Below are 23,205 nucleotides of genomic sequence, written 5' to 3'. Positions count from 1 at the left end.
TTTCTCCATTTAGAATGATGTTGGCCTTGAGCTTAGCATAGATAGCTTTTACAATTTTTTTTAACTTAAAACCTAAAACAGTGTTAACACTGTTGAGGTATGTTCCTTCTTATCCCTATTTTTTCTAGTGTTTTGAACATGAAGAAGTACTGTATCTTGTCAAATGCTTTCTCTGCATCTATTGAGGTAATCACATGATTCTTGTCATTAAATCTGTTATTGTGCTGTATTATGCTTATTGATTTCTGAATGTTGAACCAACCTTGCATTCGATGGATGAACCCCACTTTATCGTGGTGCACTACCTTTTTAATATGTTTTTGTATACAATTTGCTGGAGTTTTATTGAGAATTTTTATGTCTATGTTATTCAGGGATATTGATCTGAAGTTTACTTTCCTTGATGGTATCCTTGTCTGGTTTTGCTATCAGGGTGATACTAGCCTCATAGAAATAGTTTGGAAGGGTTCTATTTCATGGACTACTTTGAGGAGTATTGGTGTTAATTCTTCTTTGAAAGTGTTGGATGGTAGGTGATGGGCAAGCAAGAGGTGGGCAAATGGGCAAATTGTGGATAATAGGTGGCAGTCAGCAATCTGCACTCAAAAGGTAGGCAATATGCTGGTAGACAGTGGGGAGCGTGGTTGTGGAATGGGTTAAACAGCAAGGGATCTGTGGGCAGCAATGACTGCCTCACAGAGAAACAGTGTTTCCTGTGCTGGACTCCCAAGTTACCCAGGGAGAAGGAATGCAGCCTTTCTCTAGTCTACCAACTTGGGTCTTCATTCTTGGGCTACTTCTTTCTTTTTTTTATTTTTTAGTTGTAGATGGACAATACCTTCTGTGTATAGAATGATATCATTAGCAAACAGGGATAATTTGAGAGCCTCCTATCCAAGTGAATGCTTTTCCTTTCCTTCTCCTGCCTAATTGCTTTTGCTAAAACTTCTAGTTTTGCTAAAACTTCTATATTGAATAAAAGAAGTGAGAGTGAACACTGTTTTTGGAAGAAGTGTTTTCAATTTTTCCCCATTTAGGGTGCTGTTGGCTGTAAGGTACCCAGCCTTAATTTGTTGAGGCATGATTATTCTATACCTCATTCATTCAGAGCTTTTGTCATGAAGGAATGTTGAATTTTTATCAAAGGTGGGGTTTTTTCACATGTATTGAGAGGATCATAAATGATTTTTATCCTTTATTCTGACTGCCATGTAGTACAATTATTTATCCTCCCCTCCCCTTTCCTGACAGGGTCCTGCTATGTTACTCAGGCTGACCTCAAACTCACAGTAATCCTGCCTCAAACTCCCAAATAGCTGGGATTACAGGTGTGTGCCAGAATGCCTGGCTTATTATGTTTACTGATTTGCATGTTGAAACATCCTTACATCCCTTTCATGAAACCAGCTTGATTATGGTGTGTGGTTTTTTGATGTGGTATTGAGTTTGATTTGGTAATTTTTTTTTTAGCATTTTCGCAGCTATGTTCATCAGGGATATTGACCTTTACATTCCTTTTTTTGTTGTTGTGTCCTTGTCAAGTTTGGCAATAGGATGAATTTGGCCTCATAGAACGAACTTGGAAAGTTTCTCTCTTTTGAATTCTGAATTGAAGCTTTGGGAAGTACTTTTGTTAGTTCTTTAAAATCTTAGTAAGATTTAGCCATGAAGGTATCCAGTCCTGGGATTTGTAAAATTATTATTACTGATTCAATCACAACACTGGTTATCAGTCTATTCAGAATTTTATGTCTTCTCAGTATAGGTCATTTGGTTCAGAAATTTCTTCATTCCTTCTGGATTTTCCAATTTGGGGCAGGGGTGGTGCTGGGGATTGAACCCAGGACCTTGTGCATGCTAGGAAAGCACTGTACAAACTGAGTTATATCCCCAGCCCTTGATTTACCAATTTTTACCATGTAAGTATTCAAAGTAATGCTAATGATCTTCTGAAGTTTTCTTTTTCATTACCTTTTTTCTTTTTGTACCAGGGATTGAATCCAGGGGTCCTTAACCACTGAGGCACATACAAAGCCATTTTAATTTTCATTTTGAGACAGGATCTTGCGAAGTTGCTGAGGGCTTTGAATTTACGATCCTCCTGCCTTAGCCTCCTGAGCTGCTGGGATTACAGGCATGTGCCACCATGCCTGGCTGATCTTTTGAATTTCTGTGTCAGTTATGTTTCTTCTTTTATCACAAATTTTATCTACTTGGGTCTCCCCCCTACCCTGTTATTCTAGCTAAAAGTGTCAAGTTTTATCTTTTTGAAGAACCATCTGTTTCATTCATCTTTTGTATTTTTTAGACTTTATTTCATTTGTTCCTACTCTAATCTTTTCCCCCTCTGTTCATTTTTTTATTTTTTAATTTTTTACAGTAGATGGACACAATATCTTTTATTTTATTTATTTATTTATTTTTATGTGATTTTGAGGCTCAAACCCAGTGCCTCATACATGCTAGGCAAGTGTTCTACTACTGAGGTACACCACCAACTTGTTCCCTCTGCTCATTTGGGGTTTGGGTTGTTCTTGATTTTGTAAGTCTTTGATATGTATTATTAGGTTGTTTATTTGAAAGCTTTCTAATTTTGTGATGTATGCATTCATTACTATAAGCCTCCTTCTTTTGCTGCATCCCACATTTTGGTATGTTGTGTTTCCATTTTCCTTTGTGTCAAGAAACTTCTTTAATTTCCCTTTTGACTCCCTCAGTAACCCACCATTCATTTAAAGGTGTGTTTTCCATTCTCCACTTATTTGTATAACTTGTAGAGTTTCTGTTATTATTGGCTTCTAGTTTCATTCTGATATGACCTTTAAAGATACAAGATATGGTTTCATTTTTTTAAGAATTCCTTAAGACTTGTTTTGTGGCCTCTCTATTCTACATAAGTTGCATGTGCTGATAAAAAGAATGTGTCTTCTGCAGCCATTGGATGGAAAGTTCTGATAAACTGTTAAGTCCATTTGATCCATAGCATAGCTTTTTATTGGTGCATATTCATTGTACAACATAGTGATTTTTCATTATGGCATATTCATACATGCATATAAGAAAATGTGATGGATCTGAGTCCTTAGTGCCTCCCCTTGCCCTCCTCTTCCCCCTCTCCTTGATCCCCTCCCACTACACTAATGGTCTTCCCTATCCATTCATGTCATCCTTTTGTTGTAATTTTCTCCTCTCTTTCATATGATACTTGTCTTTCTGGGTTTGGCCTGTTTCTCTTAACATGATGCTTTCCAATTCCATTCGCATTTTCCTACAAAGGACATAATTTTGTTCTTTATGGCTGAATAATTCTGCATTGTGTATATGTACCTCATTTTCTTTATCCATTCAACTGCTAATGGACACCTAGGCTGAATCCATAACTTAGCTGTAAACTGTACTAAGATAAACATGGGTATGCACATAGCTCTAAAATAGACTGACTTTAATTCTTTCAGTTAAATACCAAAGAGTGTTATACCTGGATTACATGGTAATTCTATTTTTATCTTTTGAAGGAACCTCTATACCAGTTTCCATAGTGGCTGTACTAATTTATATTCCTACCAACAGTGTATGAATTCCTTTTCCCCACATTCTCATCAATCGTTTGTTGTTATTTGTATTTTTGATGACTGTCATTCTAACTGACATGAGATGGAATCTGAGTGTAATTTTCATTTACATTTCCCTGCTGGGTAAAGATGATCACTTTTTCAAAAGAAAATTATTGGCTGAATGTACTTCTTTTGAGAAATATCTGTTTATTTGCCCATTTAACGTGGCTTACTTCTTTATTTGTTTTCAGTGTTTTGAGTTCTTCATATATTCTGGATATTAAGAGTGTTAGGAATATTAACTGGAAATGATTTTCTCCCATTCTGTAGTGTGTCTCTTTACTCTGACAACTGTTTTCTTTGCTGTGCAAAAGTTTTTTATTTTGATACTATCCCATTTATTGATGTTTGTTATTTCCTGAACTATTTGTGTCCTATTCAGGAAATTCTGTACCTCTATGTCAAAGTGTTCTCCCTATGTTTTCTTCTAGCACTTGCAGTTTCTGGTCTCAGGTATCTGATTAATTTTGAATTGACTTCAGTGATGTACAGGGTGAGAGATATGGATCTAGTTTCATTCTTCTACATATGAATATCCAGTTCTTCCAGCGCCATTTTTAAAAGAGGCTCCAATATGTTTTGGGCACTTTTGTCAAGAATCATATAATTATAGCTGTGTGGGCTTGACTCTGTGTCCTCTGTCCTTTTACGTTGGTCTGTGCCTGTTTTTATGCCACCACAATGCTGTTTTTCTTACTAAAGCTGTATAATGCAATTTGCAGCCAATTGTTGATCCCTCCTTTTTTTTTTTTTTTTTTTTTTTTTTTTTGAGAGGAGGGACCAGGAATTGAACTATGGGAAATTCAACCACTGAATCATATCCCCAGACATTTCAATATTTTATTTAGAGACAGGTTCTCACTGAGTTCCTTAGTGCATCACCATTGCTGAGGCTGACTTTGAACTCATGATCCTTCTGCCTCAGCCTCTCAAGCCACTGGGATTACAGGCGTGCACCACCACACCCAGCCAGCATTGCTTTTTTTTATCAGTATTTCTTTGGCTATTCTGGGTCTTTGTTCTTTCTAATGAATTTTATAACTTTTTCTAGTTATGTGAAGAATGTCTTTTGGTATTTTGATGGGGATTGCATTCAATCTGTAGATCACTTTTAGTTATGTGGTCATTTAAACAATACTAATTCTGTCAATCCATGAACATGGGAAGTCTTTCCATCTTCTTATGTCTACACTTTTTCTTAGCATCCTGTAATTTTCCTTATATAGAACTTTTACTTCCCAGGTAAGTTTTATTTCTAGGTTTTTAAATTTTTTAAAGCTATTGTGTATAGAATTATTTCCTCTTTCTTGGTGGGTTTATTATTGATGCATAGAAAAGCTATTGATTTCTATGTTGCTTTTATATCCTGCCAATTTGCTGACCTGTGTGTTTGTGTGTGTGTGTGTATGTTTTCTTACTGGGGATTGAACCCTGGAATCCTCTATCACAGAGCTACAACCTACATCCTCAGCCCTTATAATTTTTTAGTTTAAGACAGTATCTTGCTAAATTGTTCAGACCTCAAACTCGTGAGGCTTCTGCCTTAGCCTCTCAAGATACCAGCATGTGCCGGCATACCTGACTACTTTGCTTAATTTGTCAAGTTTAGTATTCTGGTGGAGCTACTAGACTGTTCAAAGTATAGAATCATACCATCTGCAAGCAGTGATAATTTGACTTCTTTTCTATTTGTATCCCTTTGTTTTTTTTGTTTTTGGGTTTTGTGCTTTTTTGGGGTTTTTGTTTGTTTTGTTTTGTTGCTTAATTGCTCTGGTTAGAAATTCTAGTACTATATTGAATAGGAGGGGTGAGAGTGAACATCTTTGTACTACAGTGAATGGAAGGGGTGAGAGTGGACATTTTTTTTACTGTATTGAACAAGGGGTAGTAGTGGACAATTGTCTTGTTCCTGATTTTAGCAGACATGCTTTCATTTTTTTTTTCCCAACCAATATGATGTCAACTTTGGGTTTATCATATACATTCTTTATTTTGTGGAAATCTGCATTTTCACTCCTCTACTTCTTTCTGCCAGGCCCAGAAGACCATTTGTCTTGAAAGCTTGCTAAATGGATATGTCAGTGTTCAGCTGTGTATATGGTGTCCTGCGTCTGTTTGTGAATTTGCACCAGGACTTTGTGTTCTTGTGTGTGTAGAGGTATGGAAAGGATTGAAACAGGACACCGTGAATTATCTTGTGTGTGAGTATTTGATTGTGGTGTCTAAAGACTGTGTCTGAGTGATTTCTTTGGTCAGTGTTGGGTGAGTGCCTTTGTGGCAGGGTGTGTGTTTGGGGTGTTAGTGCTTGTTCTGAGGTGTTGTTGGCATTGTGGACTATTGTGAATGTGTGCATGCATTTGAAAGAGCTAGGACTTTGTCTTACACCTGTGTTGTATCTGTGCATTTTCAGATCTTAGAGTTCATGTGTTTGTTCATGGTGTCTAGATGAGAATTTAGGGACATAGTTTTGGGTATATAGTGATTTGGAGAGAATGGGCTCTTTGGGTATGTTGGGGTGTTAGTGGTTATGGATATGTGGCCCCTGGATGTGGACAGATTCAGTTGATAGTTTCTGAAGATGGACTGGTGTGCATGTTCTTCTTTTGGGCTTTGAGGTGATCAAGTTGTTTTGGGGAATGGAGGGGTATCCTTTGTGAGTATTTAGGAGGAGTTATTGAGGTCTCTGTATGTCTGAGATTTGTTGGTGACCTTCGAATTCTGAGGCACTTTGTGCATGTGCATATTTGCAACATAGGGGTGATTGTATATGTTCACATTTGAGAATAGAAATTGTGGTCATGTTAATAAGTATATTCAGTTATTGATGGAGGGCTTGTATGATTGCATTTGGGGTGCTACTACCTGGTGTGTGTTTTTGTGGGGTGTGAGGATATGTATATCTGAAGTTCACCAAATATCCCCACCCAAAAGGCCCTTGCCATAATTAAGCTTCTCCTGTCAGATCAGCAGCATGTCTGCAGAGGTTGGTAGCTTCCTCTTGTAAATGCCAGTTTTGGACACAAAATGTGTATAAAATCTGTAAACTTGTTTTAGAAAAGCTGTTATCTGTTTTCTTGGTCAAAACTTGTGAAACTGTGTCTGGTCTAGAGGATGGAATGAAAAGCACTTCTCCGTGATCCTCCAAGGTCCCCCTTCCTCCCATGATATAAAGTTTAAAAAAATTTTCTCAAATACCTGTCCAGAGAATGTTTCAGGCACAAACCACACCTGGAGCAGTTGGCTGCCATCAGTAAACCTGCTTCCTGAAAATTTCCTCTGGTGTCCACCTCTTCCTTCCTACTTCATATGTATTTTAAGTGTTTCTTTGGAGGGGACCAGAATTTTGAGGCTTTGTTAGAGAGGTTATTGATTGTGATTTAATTGGGTTTTGGTGTGTATTTGTTTTAGATTAGGACACGAGGAGATGGGTGTACAGTCAGGCATGTGGCAGATAGGAAGTTTATGTAATTGAGAATCTTCAGTTCTTCAGTGTTGTGTGCTTTTGATTGTGTACATCAGCAGGTATGAGCAGTCCCGTGTACACCTGCTACTAGTGACAGAGTGGCTGTGTGTGCTTTAGGTGTGTGAGTGTGCTGTGGATGTGTAGATTCAGACAGACACCTGTGTTCTCAGCTCGTGTAATCTAGGGCAGTGAATGCATTTAGGAAATGTGGTGGCTGTGTATTCATTCTCGAGCTGTAGGTGGGTGGCGTGTGTTTCCACTGAGGGAATGTAGGAGGTGTGTTTATGTGGGAGTCCAAGTTAGGAGGCTTGGGTATTGACAGTGTACATGGGTAGTTCATGGCATGGTGGGTCTTGTGAATAATTATTAAGAGGAGTATTTGGAGTGTTTGAATGGAGTGTGTTTGCAAATGTGTCTATTTTTTTAGTTTGGGAAGGGTGTGAGATCAGAGAGTGCAATGGTAAAATATGTGTATTAGTGTCACACGTGTGTATTTGGGAAAAAATGATGCACAGATTGTAGTTGACATCATTGTTATGTGCATTTGGGGAGGGTTGGGAGTCTTTACAGTGTGTTGGGAGTTGGTGCTTGCACATCAAATAGTTCTGGGGATATAGGGTCATGTTTATGTGTGTATGTTGGTGGTAGTGCCTGTGTCTTTTATAGTTATTGATGTTACATTTTTGTAATAAGGGTGCATGAGTTTGCATTCAATCTTGGGAAAGTTCTCAGAGGTTTTTGTGTATGTTGGGGATGAGGCAATATTACTTATGTTTATTGAGTGTGTAGTTCTGTTGAGAGAATCTAATCTCAACAGTTTTTCAGAGGATTTAGGATTTTGCTTGTGTGATTTCTGGTAACAAGTAGGGTTGTGTGTATGCTTGGTGGTGGTATGATGTGCGTACATATTCTGGGAGTATAGAATGTATAGGGGTGTATAAGCCTGCATTTGGGAAAGTATAGATTATAGCTGCATGTCTTTCAGCACCTGGCTGATAATGGACCTGTGTATTTGGGGGTATGGATCAAGTATATTTTTTAGAAGGAAAGGTGTTGTGTATGTATTCAGGGAATACAGGGATGGGGCGATTCATGCATGTGTGTTTGGTGGGGTGGCAGTGAGTTGTGGTTCTTGCACCTGTTCCCAAATGTGAGAGGTTTTGATGCTGTCTGCAATGGAAGGAATTGTAATGAGTGTGCATCCTTACAGGTTTGTGTGCCTGAGCAAGGGTTGTGTGCACAAGTCTCTGTGGCTGGTTGGCATACGTGTGTCCACTGCTAGAAGGGGCGACAGAAGTACATTGGTGATGGCAAGCCTTTCCCGTGTGCACTGACATTTGTTCCTTTGATCGGAAGCTCCAAAAGTGATTTCCTGTTTCTTGTCCTTAGGCACTGTCTGGCTATGTTAGTTGTGGTGGGGAGGCGGGGACGTGCCTCTTGTGCTCAGGTGGGGCTGTTCTCCAGGATCCTGGGCTGAAGGATGGAAGCCAGTCAGGGATGACTCCTCCAGAGTGGTTTGGGGAGCTTTTCCTCCGAGATGTGAGGTGTGACCATTCCTCATCAGAATGAGAAATGAGGTTCAAAGGGACTGACTCAGGAAGGAAACTGCCGGGAGATTTACAGATCCAGGGACAGTTGAGAGAGTTGTTTATGTTTGTCCTCCTGTATCTTCCACTTTTGGTTTTTACCTTCTGCCAACACAAAGGCCAAGACCCTAGACTATAAGTCCACACAGGACCCTCCCAGCCTGACCGTGTTGATGTTCCATAGGTGCACATGACTGGACTCACAGTGTGCGTGCTTTGGCAATACCACAAGCTATATAATTATTATATGATCACTCCTCAATCACATTTGCAGAGGAGTTAAAAACTGAAAGTACAATGGTACTGGCTTTAAAGTTTCCTGAGGAGCTATCTTCATTTTTCCTTTCAACCTGAATTGATTGAAGTGATTGAATTGATTGATTGATTGAAGTGATTTTTCCTTTCAACCTGAATAATCCTTTCATATTTCTTATTGATCATTTCTCCTAGTGGGAGAATTTCCTTGGTGTGTGTTTATGTGGAAATAAATAAAAGGAGTCTAATTTTTCATATGGGATCAAATACTCACAGCAAAATTTTACCCTAACTACTTCAGCACACTTATTTTGCCATTTTTCTGATACCAGCATGCACCTACAGAACTTTTTTCATCTTGCAAAATTGAATCTTATTTATTAGACAGTAATTGTCAATTTCCCTCATGCCCTAAGAAACTACAGTTCTCTTCTCCATTTTATTTCAATTACTCTGTACACTGTACCTCATGTAAGTAGTATCATACAGTATGTGTTCCTTTACTGAACATAATGTTCTCAGGGACCATCCCTGTTCTAGCATTGACAAGAATTTCCTTCATTTTTCAGACCAAATAATATTCCATCATATGCTACATGTGAGAAAAACATTCTTCCTTGGGAAAAGAAAAATCCAAAATAGTGGAATGAAATTGACCAAACTACCCTATGTACATATATGAAGAGACCATAGTAAATTTCATCTTTATGTTTATCTGTAAAGCACTAGTTAAGAAAACTATAAATGCATGGAAGGAAGACCAGTAGAGAATAAGAAAGGACACCAGACCAGGTAAAGTGAGGGAATGGGCAAGTTCTGGAGATTATATTGGAACAAACTATATTTCATGCTTATGCATGATTATAATGCACAACTAAAATTTAAAAATTCTTCTTCAGTGGACCCTTGAGTATAATAAATAATCCTGGAGTGATTATATGTGTATAAATATCTGTTCAAGTCCTTTCTTGTAATGTTTTAGAGGTGTATGCTGGGAAGTAGAATTGAAGGATCATATATATCTACTTTTGAAAACTGGGGGGACCACCATACAGTTTTCCATACAGGCTGCACCACTTTGCATCCAATCCACAGTGCCCTGGGGTTCCAGTTACATCACATTCTCAGCAGCACGGGTGTTTTCTGTTTCTTTAATGGTAGCCATCATCCTGCATATGAGCAGGCTCTCATTGTGATTTTGATTTTTCCACCTATTATTGATGTTGAACATCTTTCCACGTGATTCTGCCATTTGCATGTCTTCTTTGGAGAAACTTCTGTGAAAGTCTTTTCCCCATTTTAATACTGGATTCTTGTTTTCTTATTATTGAGGTGTAAGGGCTCTTTATATCATAGATCTTAACTTCTTATCAGAATATGATTTTCAAATACTTTCTTGCTTTCAGTGGGTTGCCTTTTCACTAATGATTGTGTGCCGTGATGAATGAAGTTTCAGGCTTGATGTAGTTCCGTTTCTCTCTTTCTTTTGGTGCCTGTGCTTTTATTATTCTCTCCAAAAAGTCAAATTCATTGCCATGGACTTTGTCTCTCTTGTGTTAAGAGTTTTATAGTTGCAGGTCTTACATTTGGGTTTTCTATCCATGTTGAATTAATTTTTGTGTATGGTGTCATATAAGGTTCCAACTCATTGTTTGTTGAGCGGCTATCTATCCATTTTTCTCAACAGCATTTGTTGAAAAGCCTGTCCATTCCCCATTGAATGGTGTTGTCAGAAGTTATTGAGAACTTATGTTAGGGTGTTTGTAAAAAATTTTTTGTAGTTGTAGATGGACTGCATGCCTTTCCTTTATTTGTTTATTTTCATGTAGTGCTAAGGATTGAACATGCTAGGCACGGGCTTTGCTACTGAGCTACAACCCCAGCCTTGAGGGTGTTTTGTTTTTTGTTTTTTTGTTTTTTTTTTTCCTGGATTTTCGACTCTGTTTGATTGATCTGTATTTCTGTGTTTCATTTTCACACTGTTTTCATAACTGCAGCTGTTAGGCAGGAAGTATTGAAATTATGATGTTTCAGACCTCCAATGTTGTTCTTGTTCAGAATTGTTTTGGTAGTTGGTAACTTTCATATTCCCCATTAAGTTTAGGATGGATTTAAAAATTTTTGCAGCCAAGAATCTCTCTACATCCTGCACAACGACAAGACTGGGATCTTAATTAGAATGAGATGTAGTCCATGGTTGTATAATTATGTCAAAATATAGTCTACTGTCAAATAAAACTAAAAAGAAAAATAAATAAAAAATATAAAGTAAACTTGGTATTCATTAAAAAAAGAAATTAGGATTTTGCTAAGGATGGCACAGAAACTGTAGATCACTTTGGACAGTGTTGGCATGTTAACAAATTTAAGTCTCCTGCCCATGTTATTTGATGTTTTTTACTTTTGGTGTCATTCTAAGTTTCCTTCATTGTTTTGCAGTTTTCAGGTTACAAGTCTTTGATCTTGGTTACATACGGTCTCATATTATATTTTATTTGATATGGTGTATTGACTTGTTTTCTTGATTTTTTTCCATATTTAGTATTTACAAACAGCTTATATGTGGGTGGTTTATGTATTGGTACCTTTAGTGCATTTATTCATTCTAGTGATTATTTTCTTGGAATCTTAATATTCTTGAGATTTGAATTCATAAAGTCTCTGGACAAAGGATGTTATACTTCTTCTTTTCTCCTTAATATGCACTTTGTCTCTACTACTTGTCATTTCATCTGGCTAGGATTTCCCATATGTTAAGAAGAACTAGTGAAAACATGTTGTCTTCTGTCTATTTTGGGAGAAAAGATTTCAATCTCTTATCATTTAATATAGTAACTGTGTTTTGCAATGTGTTGTCTTTATTGCTGCTTGCATTTTTTTTTTTTTTTTTACTATCATAAATTGCTCCCATGGACTCACATATGCTAGAAACACATTCTACCAACCACAGAACTATATCCTGGCCTTTAAAAAAATTTTTATTTTGAGACAGAGTCTGGTTAAGGGGTCCAGGGTGTCCTAGAACTTGTAAGTTTTCTACCTTTGACTTTGAATAACTGGGATTACAGATATACATCAAAACATCCAGCTGCTTTTCTTCTATTTATAGTTTTTGATTTATAATAATGAATGGGCATTCTTGCCAGATTGATGCAATGACTGGTTGTAGTTCCAGGTTGTTGTTATGAACAGACAGTTGGAGGAGCACACACTAGATAGAGCATGAGGAGTTAGTGAAGTGAGAGTACACTGCCATAGAAAGGGGCAGTTGCATCACCCACAAGAATGGGAGGCCCTGAGGTAAAGAAGGACCTGGGAAGGTGGCTTTGGGAACTCAAAAGAACCAGACCCCTGATGAGAGTTAGGGAGGGGATATGGATATCGCTGCATAAGAGCAGAGAATGTTGATAGAAATGTGTTTTCTGTAGCTTCATTTGGGAACTTGACCAAGTTAAGATGAGAGGAAGTGGAAGATTTGTTTCTCAATTCTTTGTTTCCAGAGACATGGTGAAAACTACTTTTGGTCAGGTTTCAGAAAGGCACATCCAGGTGGAGGGGAGATTAAAGGCTTGAGCCACTGCATGTAGTTGGAGAAGTTGTCCTAAGGCAGAAGTGAAGTAGCAAAGAGAAAAGCAAAGTTCATTTCATGTTTATGCACTGCTTATCTGATTTTGAGGAGTTATTATACCAGAAGAGTAAGCAGAGGTCTTCGAGAAGTTCACAGGTGTAGGATGAATTCTGTGAGGCTGTGAGTGTGGAGTGTCTTAGGATCCAGAGGGATGGTTTTTTCACCCAGGAGAGAGTGATCCACATTGGTATGCCCAGTACCTTTATGGCCATAGGGGGAGCTAAAATGACCATTCACGGTACCTTGCATCTAGGTTGTAGCTGTTTGATAGGTTCATCTCTTTCCAGGTTGTGACTAGAACTTGGTCTTCTAGCTTTCCTTTCTTCTGGATCTCTGTGGCATTTATTGTACATGACCAACGGGCATTTCCACATTCTTGGAGTGTGACCTGAACACATCCCAGATCAATCAGGTACTGCAGAATCCCATTCACTTCTGGGTATTGGACTATATTTGCTGATAGAAAAGATATGCCATGTAACATCTCATATGGAAGTAGCATCTGATTAACTTTCAGAGTATTTATGACTCTCATAAGGACAATGGGTTATAAATTCATTTGGTTTTGGATATTGCCTGTCATAGCTTAGGTGAAGTCTTCTTAGGGAATGGTTGGCCCTTTTTACTTGGCTGGAAGAAGATGTAGAAAATAATGTATCCCCAGAGCTTTTGCTGCTTCCTGGGTAATTTGTGCCATAAAAGCTGGACCATTGTCACTTTATAGGGGTCTTGGTAAGCCAAACTAGGGATGATTTCCTTTAGGAATACCTTGCCACTTCTTTTGCCTTTTCTCTGTATAAGGAAAACTCTGTAGCCACCCTGTAAATGTATGTATGAGGATCAGTAAGAGTTTGTATCCTGTGTACTAGGTATATGTGTAAAATTTTGTTTCCAGTGCCCCCTGGGTATGATCTGCAGTGTTTTCTGGTTCTAAGATGGGTGGTAGTGGCTTTCTGGAGTTATTGGGGGTATAGAGAGAGTGGTTTCAGGAGAGCTGGTGGGTATATTTGATATTCCAAAGTCCCTAAACACCTGAATGCCATTCCTGTTGCAGCATCCCTCCCCGCCTGGAAGGAATCATGTACTTCCTCTGTTGCCTCTCATTGTAGTGCCTGGGGCAAAATCAATTTGTTGTTTCCACATAACCAAGGGCCAGAGCAGTCTCCTTCTTGTTTCTTCACCTGCTTAGGTTCCTAGTAGTGCATTATTTGTATTTATGGGGGGTTTGTTATTAGGGATTGAACTCAGGGTCACTTGGCCACTGAGCCTCATCCCAGCCCTATTTTGTATTTTATTTAGAGACAGGGTCCCTCTGAGTTGTTTAGTGCCTTGTTTTTCTGAGGCTGGCTTTGAACTCACAATCCTCCTATCTCAGCCTCCCAAGATGCTCAGATTATAGGCTTGCACCATCGTGCTTGGCTACATTATTTGTGTTCTTGATTGGCATTCTGACTAGACTGAGAATGAAATCTCAGTGTGAATTTGATCATTATTTTCCTGTTTGCTAGGCATGTCGAACTTTTTTTTTCATACATTTCTTGCCTATTTGTATCTCTTCTATTTAAAAACATCTCTTTTGATGGTTGGCCCATTTATTGATTTTTGAAATGTTTGGGACATTAGGTTTTTTGGAGTTCTTGATATATTCTGAATATTAATCTCCTTTTGGTACTTATTTTGTCAGAGGATCAACTGGAAAAATCTTCACCCATTCTTTACCCCCCTCTTCATGTTCTTGTTTCCTTTGCTATGTTCAAAAACTTTCAAATTTGGTGCTGTCAGACTTAGTGTTTCTTGGTTTCATCTCCTGATCTTAGGCTACTTGTTGTGGATGTTGTTGCCAGCACCAAAATGTTGGAGTGTTGAGCCTGTGTTTTCTTCTTGCAGTTGCAAAGTTTCTGGTGGAATTACTAGTTATTTAATCCTCTTTGAGTTGATTTTTGTGCAGTGTGGAAATTGGGAATCTAGTTTTATTCTTCTGTATATGGTTGTCCAGTTTTCCCAGTACTTTTTGTGGAAACAACTATCAATATTTTTTTCCAACATGTGTTTTTGGCACTTTTCTTAAGTATCAAATGACTGTATCTACGGGGAGTTTTCTCTGTGTCTTCTGTACCAGTGGACTTCATGTCTTTTGATGACTATACCATGACTTTTTAAATTATCACTCTCTAGTATCATTTGGGATGAGCTATTGTGATGCCTCCTACATCATGTTTCTTGTTCCTTATTATTTTGACTATTCTGGGTCTCTTGTTATTGCACATGGATTTTAGGATTCTTTTTCCTGGTTCCCCAAAGAATGTCATTGGTCACTGAATGGGGATTATACTGAATCTACGTAATACTTTTGGTAGTATGGCGACCTTGACAATATTAGTTCTTCCTGTCCAAGAATATGGGAGATCTTTCCATCTTCAAAGGTCTTCTTCAGTTTGCTTCTGCAGTGTTCTATAGTTTTCATTGTGGAGTTCTTTCCCTGGGTATTTTCCTCTACATATTTCATCTTTCCCTAGGTATTTCAATTTTGGTAGGTCCTGTTCTGATTTTGTTTTTCCTGGGTTCATTATTGATGTATTGGAAATGTATTGATTTTCAAAAGGTTGATTTTGTAACCTGGTGCTTTGATGAATTTGTTTATCAGCTCTAGCAGTCTTTTCTTGGAGTGTTTTGCATCTTAGAGATATAGCTTCATATCATCTGAAATCAGCAATAATTTGAATTCTTCCTTTCCTATTTTTATCCCTTTTATCTCATTTCCTTTGCTCTTTGGTCTGCTTAAATTTCAAATACTATTTTGAACAGGACAGGTGTGGGTGGGATATCCTCATCTTGTCCCAGATTGTAAAGGAAAATGCTTTCAGTTTCCTCCCATTGTGTGTGATGGGTCTGGTTTTGGTTTTGTCATATACAGTCTTAATCATGTTGAGTGAGGTAAGTCCCTTCTGCCCCTAGGTTCTTCACCGTTTTCATCATAAATAGGTGCTGGGATTTGTCAGAGGCTTTCTCTACATGTATCAAGATGACTATATGGTTTTTCTGTTGAATTCTACTCATATGGTGAATTACATTTATTGATTTGTGGACGTTAAGCCATCCTTAAATCCCTGGAATTAAACCAATTTAGTAATGATATTCAGTCTTCTTAATGTGTTGTTGAATATGATTTGCTAATATGTTATTAAATATATTTGCATCGAAGTTCATCAGGTATATTGGTGTATAGGTTTCTTTCCTCAATGAGTGCTTATCTGGTTTTGGTATTAGGATGGTATCTGGCCTCAGAGAAGGGATTTTAAAAGCTTCCACAGTTTTCTGCTTCATTATTTCTGTTTAAATGTCTTTTAGAGTTGCACTGAGAATCTGTTTGACTCTGGACTATATTTTGGAAGGTATTTTATTTACTGCTTCTATCTTATTGCTTTTCTTTGGTCTCTTTAAGGTTTTTAATATATTCTTGATTAGGAATATATAATATTGCATATTATATGTTTGTGTAGAAAAGTTTCCATTTCTTCTAGGTTTTCCAGTTTACCCTTGAAAACAGTTCCTAATGATCCTAATGATCCTTTAGATGTGGTGAAATCTGTGGTGATTTCTGCTTTTTAATCTCTAATGTTGTTAATCTGTGTTTTTTCTGAGTTTTTCTAAGGGTTCATCTATTCAGAGAACTAACCCTTCACTTCATTCATCCTTTATATTGAATTTTATTGTGTATTACTTTGATTTCAACTCTAATATTCATTATTTTCATCCTTCTGGTTTGGGAATTGAATTTTTTTTCTAAGACCTTAAGTTGCACCATGAAGTTGTTTGGGATCTTTCACATGTTCCTACCTGGGCACTGAAGGCTATAAACTTTCCTCTTGGAACAGCTTTCATAGTGTTCCAGAAGTTCTGGGTATATTGTATCACTATTCTTGTTTGAGTCTGTGAATTTTATACTTACCTGATTTCTTCTGTCTCCCATTCATCATTCAGAAGTATATTGTTCAATTTTCATGTATTTGCATGCTTTCCATCTTGTTTTGGAAGTGGTGATTTCTTTTTTCTTGGTTTGCTATGGGTACATTGTAGTTGTACATATGATGGGAATTGTTCCTACATATTCATGCATGCACCAGATATAAGAATATAATTTAAACAATATCCTTCCCTTCCTTTCCCTTCCCTGCTCCCTCCCCATGGTCCCTTTAATCAACACTACTTATGAATTACCACCTCTCTTCTCCTTTGTCTTCTGTAGCTTTTACATATGAGAGAGAACATCCAACCCTTGTTGTTCTGATTTTGGAATATTTTGTTAATTTAATGGTTTCCAGTTTCATCCATTTTCCTTCAACTGACATAATTTCATTTTACTTTATGGTGAGTAAAACTCCATTATGTATATATCCCTCATTTTCTAAATTCATTCCTCTTTTGTGGGACACTCAGGATGGTTCCATTCTGGTTATAGTGAATGTGCTGCTATAAAGGAGTGTGTGTGCATGTATCACTATAGTATGATGACTATGATTCTTTCAGATAAATACTGAGGAGTGGTATTGCTGGGTCATATGGTGGTTTCATTTCTAATCTTTTGAGGAGCATCCATGCTGATATCCATAGGGTTTGTAATAATTTCCAGTGCCATCAATAGCGTGTAAGTGTTGCTGTTTGTCACATCTTATCCAGCATTTATTGTTTGTTTTCTTGACATCTGCTATTTTGAATGGAGTGAGATGAAATCTCAGAGCAGTTTTGATATGTAGTTCCCTAATTGCTTGTAATGTTGAGCATTTATTCATGTATTTGTTGGCCATTTTTATTTCTTCTTTTAAGAAGTTTCTATTTCTTTGTCCATTTATTGTTGCATTGTTTGCTTTTTAATGTTAAGATTTTTTACTTCTTATTTTTTCTGGGTGTTAACACTCTGTCATGAGCATAGTTAGCAAAGATTTTTTTATGCATTCTGTAGATTCTCCATGCTCTTGTTTCCTTTGCTGTGCAGAAGTTCTTTAATTCATTGCTCACCCATTTATTAATTCTTGGTATTATTTGCTGAATTTTATGAGTCCTATTGAGAAAGTCTTTGTTAGAATATTGACCCTCCATTTTCTTCATAAGGTTGCCTACTTTCTAGTCTGATCCTTGGTTCTTCGATCCATGTTGAGTTGAGTTACGTAAGAGTCTAGTCATACTCTTCTATGCATGAATAACCAGTTTTCCCAGCACCATTTGTTTCGAAGACTGTCTCTTCTATGTATGTTGTTGGCACCTTTAAGGATCAGATGACTGTATCTGAGTGAATTTGTCTTTTTGTCTTTTATTCTAAAACCTTGGTCTATATGTTTTTATGCCAATTCCATGCAGTTTTGTTACGATACCTTGGGAGTATAGTTTGAAATCAGATATTCTGTGTTCCTTCTTTGCCTTAGAATTGCTTGGACTTTCTGAATCTTTTCTGTTCTTCCAAATGAATTTTAGGCTTTTTTTCTAGTTTTGTGAAAAATGTCATTGGTATTTTGATTGGGGTTGCATTGAATCTGTACATTCCTTTTGGTAATACAGTGAATTTAACAATATGAATTGCACTCATCTATGAATGCAGCATTTTTTATATCTTCTTGTGTCTTCATCAATTTCATATTTCAGTGTTCTGTTGTTTTCTTTGTAGAAGTCTTTATTACATCTTCCCATGAAAAATTCTTTGCTTACATTTCTCTTCTTTTGCTCTGAAAATGCAACAGGAAACACCAGAGCTTTCTCCGTTATTCAATTCACCTGATGTGAACATGAAGTGGACAAATAAGAGCTGGGTGAGGTCAGAGATATTAAACATTCCCAAGTCGTGATCATTCTGACTTCATTGTGCACATCATGGGATCACACATCACATTTCTTTACTTTTTTTTCATTCTTATTTCCTAATTAAAAAAATTTTTTTCATAAACATATAGAGTAATAATGTCTATCTCATTTTACTGTCCTTCCCATCCCCACCACCCCACACTCCCCTCACCCCCTCTGCATAAAACAAAGTTTCTGCATTCTTCTCTACCAAACCCCCACTGTGGATCAGCATCCGTTTCTCAGACAAAACATGCAGAGTTTGGTTTTTGAGATTGGATTATTTCACTTAGCATGATATTCTATAGATCCTTCCATTGATTTACCTGCAAATGCCATAGTTTCATTCTTCTTTAAGGTTGAGTAATATTCCGTGTGTATATGTACTACATGTTCTTTATCCCTTCATCTGTTGAAGGGCACCCGGGTTGGTTCCATAATGTAACTATGTGAGGCGAGCTGCTATAGATATTAAGGAGGCTGGTCACTGTAGCCATTTGTTACATTCTTACCACTGTTCCCAAGCACCTTCCCAAGATCCCAAGAAGCCAATGTTTTTAAGGCTTGGCCCCAACCTGTGGCACTACTGGGAGGTGCTGGAAACCATAGGAAGTGGGGCACAGTTGGAGGAGGTGAGATCAGGAGCCATGCCATTAAAGGGGAGGTCAATAGGTGTGTCCTTAAAGGGGAAGTCAGGAACCTGGCCCCTCCTCTTGCTCTCTGCTTCCTGGGCATCACTGCTGCATGATGTGCTCCTGCCACCGTGGGCTGCTTTGCCACAGGACCAAGGCAGTGGGGCCAACTGACAATGGGATGTAACTTCAGAAACCATGAGCCCTAATAAGAATTCCCTCTTTTTCAGTTGATTATCTCAGGCGTTTTGTTACAGCAATGGAAACCTCACTAACAACCTAAAATGGGACAGCCCCCAAGCACAGGCTTCGAGTTCATGCAAAGCATCTCAAATCCGGGACTAATTACAATCTTCGAATCAAAAGCCACAAAGACAAAGAAGCCATTCTCTTGATTCCAAATGTCCAGGACCCTTATGGCTTTAGGGTCTGTGCCACATGAGATTCAGAAAGTATGGAATCACATATTTTCAGACTAAAAGGGATGTGGCACTGGCCAGTCCTCACCTGAGAGCATGGAAATGAGGTAAAGTGGGGAAGAGGAGGAAGGTGCAGAGGCTTCAGAAGCCACCCATGAGCTCTTGCCTCGCAGAGCCGCCCCTTCCAAGTGGCCATTACTCCACTGTATTGTCTTCCTTTCCTTCCTGCCTCTCCCACGCCCACTCACTGTACTCAGTGAGCCTTCTCCAGCCAGTTCTGCAACAGAACGTGTGACTGGGCAGCTGCATGTCTGCAGGAGGGAGGGAGGCAGGAAGACATAGGGTGTGAAGTTCACAGGTAGGAGCGGCTGTAACATGGAATAGTCACTCCCAAAGGGATGGAATTTCTCAAATTCTGCATCTGTGATAAGCCATGTAAGCAGCATCTTCCAGGTGTGCTGGCTTTCCTGATACAGCTGGGTGTTCCCGAATAGTAGTCCTATGGTGCCTGGGATTTGCTGGAGAAGGAAAGGCCCACGGCTCTGGTCCCCTCCTCCCAGCCCTGATTCCAGGCAGCTTTTCCTCCTCCCTTCCTCCAGGCTGATGAATGCTGGACTCACAACCTCAGGATGCAGGGCTTCCCACCACCTCCTAGAACTGGAAGAGCTGAGAATCCAAGTGCAGGAAGGGTACTGTTGGGCACCTCAGATCAAACGCTTTACCTTTATCTAATAGGAGGAGCTGTGGCTCAATACCAGTGTTATGGTCTGGCTCTTAAATGTGTTCCAAAGGTTCATGTGCTGAAGACTTTGGTGCTGGCTTGTGGCACTATCAGGAAATAGCAGAAGCTTTAAGCAACAGAGTCTAGAGGAAATCAGTTAGGTCACAGGAGGTGTGTTCTTGACACAAGGTGGGACCATATCCCCCAGTTTGCTTCCCTGATGCCTTGAGATGAAAAGGACTCCCAACCATGTGCTCCTGCCAGAGTGTACTGTTCTCCCAATGGCCTGAACCAGTGTGGCCAAGTGACCATGTAACAGAGGTACTAACCTGTGACACCATGAGCCAAGGTAAACTTTCCTCTTTTTAACTGGACTTTCTCAGGCATTTTATCACAGTGACAAAAAGCTAACTCATATATCAGTCATCTCTTCCAGTGTCTCCCTCTGACCCATCCCCTGGCCTTATCAACTCTAGTGTCCCCTTGCTCAGGGTTTCTTTTCCACTTGGTGGTTAAGTGCTCTCACAGATTTCTTATGCAAAGAAAGAGTACACAAAATTGTAGCTTTCTTCTGACTGAAGAGACTCGAGAACCTTCATGGTTTGTTCACACAGCTCTCTACCCAGGAGGGCTCCTACCCACTCCACACCCCTAAGTCTTCTTTTATGGCAGTTCCTACATACAGCTTCTCCTAACTGCGCCTGTGTTAGAGCATCTCTGGAGACCCCTTCCCTCAGGACTGCCCTCCTTGGCTGTGTCTGTGAATTTCTTGCTGATATGGAGGAAAAGTCCATGAAAATCTATGAAAACCTTAGAATTAATATTCGAGAGTGATATGTGCTTCAGGAATGTCTTTCTGAATTTTTTTTGCAATGACCAAAGGAAAAATCATACGATGTTAGCAGGTCATGCCTCAGCTACTTGCCAAGCATGGTACATCCTGCCCAAGATGCCAGGAAAGAGGAGATGCTGCCCAATCCTGCCTAGTGCACAGAGACTAGGAAGAGTTTCTTCACCTGAGTTTCCATAAATGTGCAGCTAACATCAGGCATCCACAAGGATTCAGGCCCTGTGGTCACCGTCAGAAAGCACAAAATTCCATTAGTGAGAGGAGAGCGTGTGGCTGGTGTTGTCAGTTGACAGTTCCCTGCTGTGCTGTGACTCCCTCCCTAGAAGCCAGGCCTGGTCTTCTTACAGGCCACCTCCTAAGGAAGACCTTGGCCAATCTGGGGATTGAATCAATCTCACTGTCCAGCATCAATCATGGGAGGAGAAAAAGCTGGGTTAAAAAACATACATTGTTCCGTGCTTACTTCTAGCAACCAGATAAGGACACAGGGCAGGGGTGGCAGGCTCAGAAGCAGGTCTCCATTAAATGGGACACGAGGTCCCAAAGTTCTCAAAATGTACTTTACATAGAGTTGTGCCCTTCTCTGTGATGACGATGGCTGCCACAGACACCCCACCGTCACTCGGAACCTTTTGCTTCCATAGCAGGTCAACCCCAGATGACGCCACCCCTTTGGGGCCCTTCAGGGGTTCCCAGTCTGGAGTGCATGGAACCCCTCCTCTGTCTGTGCCTAAGCAGAAACACTGCAGGTATCTGGAAGGATGCCATGCATGCTTGAGTCCACTTTTTTAATTCAAATGAGATTCCTTCCCCATCTCCTTATGCAAACAGTCCTGTACCACTTCCCATTCCGGTGCAGCCAGGGTCCTAATGAAGTCTCTCAGGGATGGGTACAGTTTGTACATTCATGACTTTCATCTCAGCTAGAGCAGGTCAGGTTGGCTTCACTACAATCTGGCAGAATGGGCAGGTCAGTCTGAGAGCATCAAGCACAGAGAGTGACCCATAACAAAGGACAGCTGCAGGAACTGCTAGGTCAGGCTGACTGCTGAGGGCCAGGGAACTGGTGGAAGGAGCTGCCTACTGCTCCCAGGAAGACAACAGGGGAGCTGTTACTACTAGGAGCTGAGGGTCGCTGACATTCAATCTCGTGGCTACTAACACTAAGATCTGAGCCAGCAGTCAGTCCGCAGACCTCAGAGCTGCAAACACCAATGGAGATGCGCGTTGCCTCTTTGTGATTCCTCTTCATGTCTGGCCTTCAGATGATTGGTAAGAGATTTTGAAGGGACACAGATCATGAAGGGGTGCACAGAGAAGATCCCCTAACCAAGGGATGCCTTTCCAATGTGGTGATGTGTGGAGTTCTGGGAGCTTGTTGTCTGTTTTCTCCCAGGATCAGTGGAAGGACCAGTCCATACGTGGAGGGTTGACCCAGAGGATGGGCACTGGTGAACCTGGGGCCTGGCATCTCCAGTTACCTCCTCCTCTCAGTTCTCACTGCATGGAGCTGCACAGACACCATGGCAGAAGCAGCAGCCCAAGAAGATTTTTCCTGCAAATCTGCCTTTATTCCCACTGACACAGGCCATCAAGGCAGAACTTCCCACCTGGCTCCCCTCCCAGTAGCTCCCTCTGCCCTCCCCCTCCCCACGTTCTACACTCCCAGTACCCTCCCATTCCCTTGCTTTCCTGAGGACCATCAGGACCTGTCCTGAGTGAGGTGGAACTGTTGGGGTGTGGAATGAAGCAAGGGAGTGATCTCACCAGAGGCGCGGCCACCCCAGAGGCCACGCCACCCACCAACCCTACTCTCCACGGAGCCTCTTTTTATCTGGATTCCCGATGACTTGGACTTCCTCTTCTGAGGCTGTGAGGTTGAACCTGCTCCAGATCCTGATCTTGCCCTGCAGAGACCTGGAGATCAGGCCCGGAGCAGGGTACCTTTTCCACGTTGCATGCATGTCCAGTGAGAGCTCGCTTCCTGCACATGGCAGCTGGAAGCAGGTGGCGGGGGAGACCTCCTGTCTGAGCAGGTGGGGCCTGGGGTGCTTGTTCTCCAGAGCAGAAGTGATCCATGAGAGTCCTGGTTCTGGAACAGTGCCCAAGGCAGCAGATGGTGCCGGTAGACTAGGAGGAAGCCCAGGCTCTGGAGGCCATCGTCCACAGTGCAGCTGATGGCTGTCCCATGTTGTTTCCCAGAAG

The 23,205-nt window shown here is 40.0% G+C and overlaps 1 long non-coding RNA gene across 1 annotated transcript in view; it reads left to right on the top strand.

Annotated features, from left to right (window-relative positions):
* The window catches only part of LOC306643038, a 77,951-nt gene extending 55,220 nt beyond the window's left edge, over nt 1–22,731 (top strand). The window contains exon 3 of the long non-coding RNA XR_013758806.1: nt 22,397–22,731. This is a non-coding gene — a long non-coding RNA (uncharacterized lncRNA). The remainder of the gene's footprint in view (nt 1–22,396) is intronic.
* The last annotated feature ends 474 nt before the right edge of the window (nt 22,732–23,205 follow it).

Source organism: Sciurus vulgaris, assembly GCF_902686455.1.
Source record: "Sciurus vulgaris genome assembly, chromosome: 13".
Classification (NCBI taxonomy): domain Eukaryota; kingdom Metazoa; phylum Chordata; class Mammalia; order Rodentia; family Sciuridae; genus Sciurus; species Sciurus vulgaris.
Note: the sequence above shows the minus strand (reverse complement) of the source record. Positions and strands in the feature narration are given on the sequence as shown.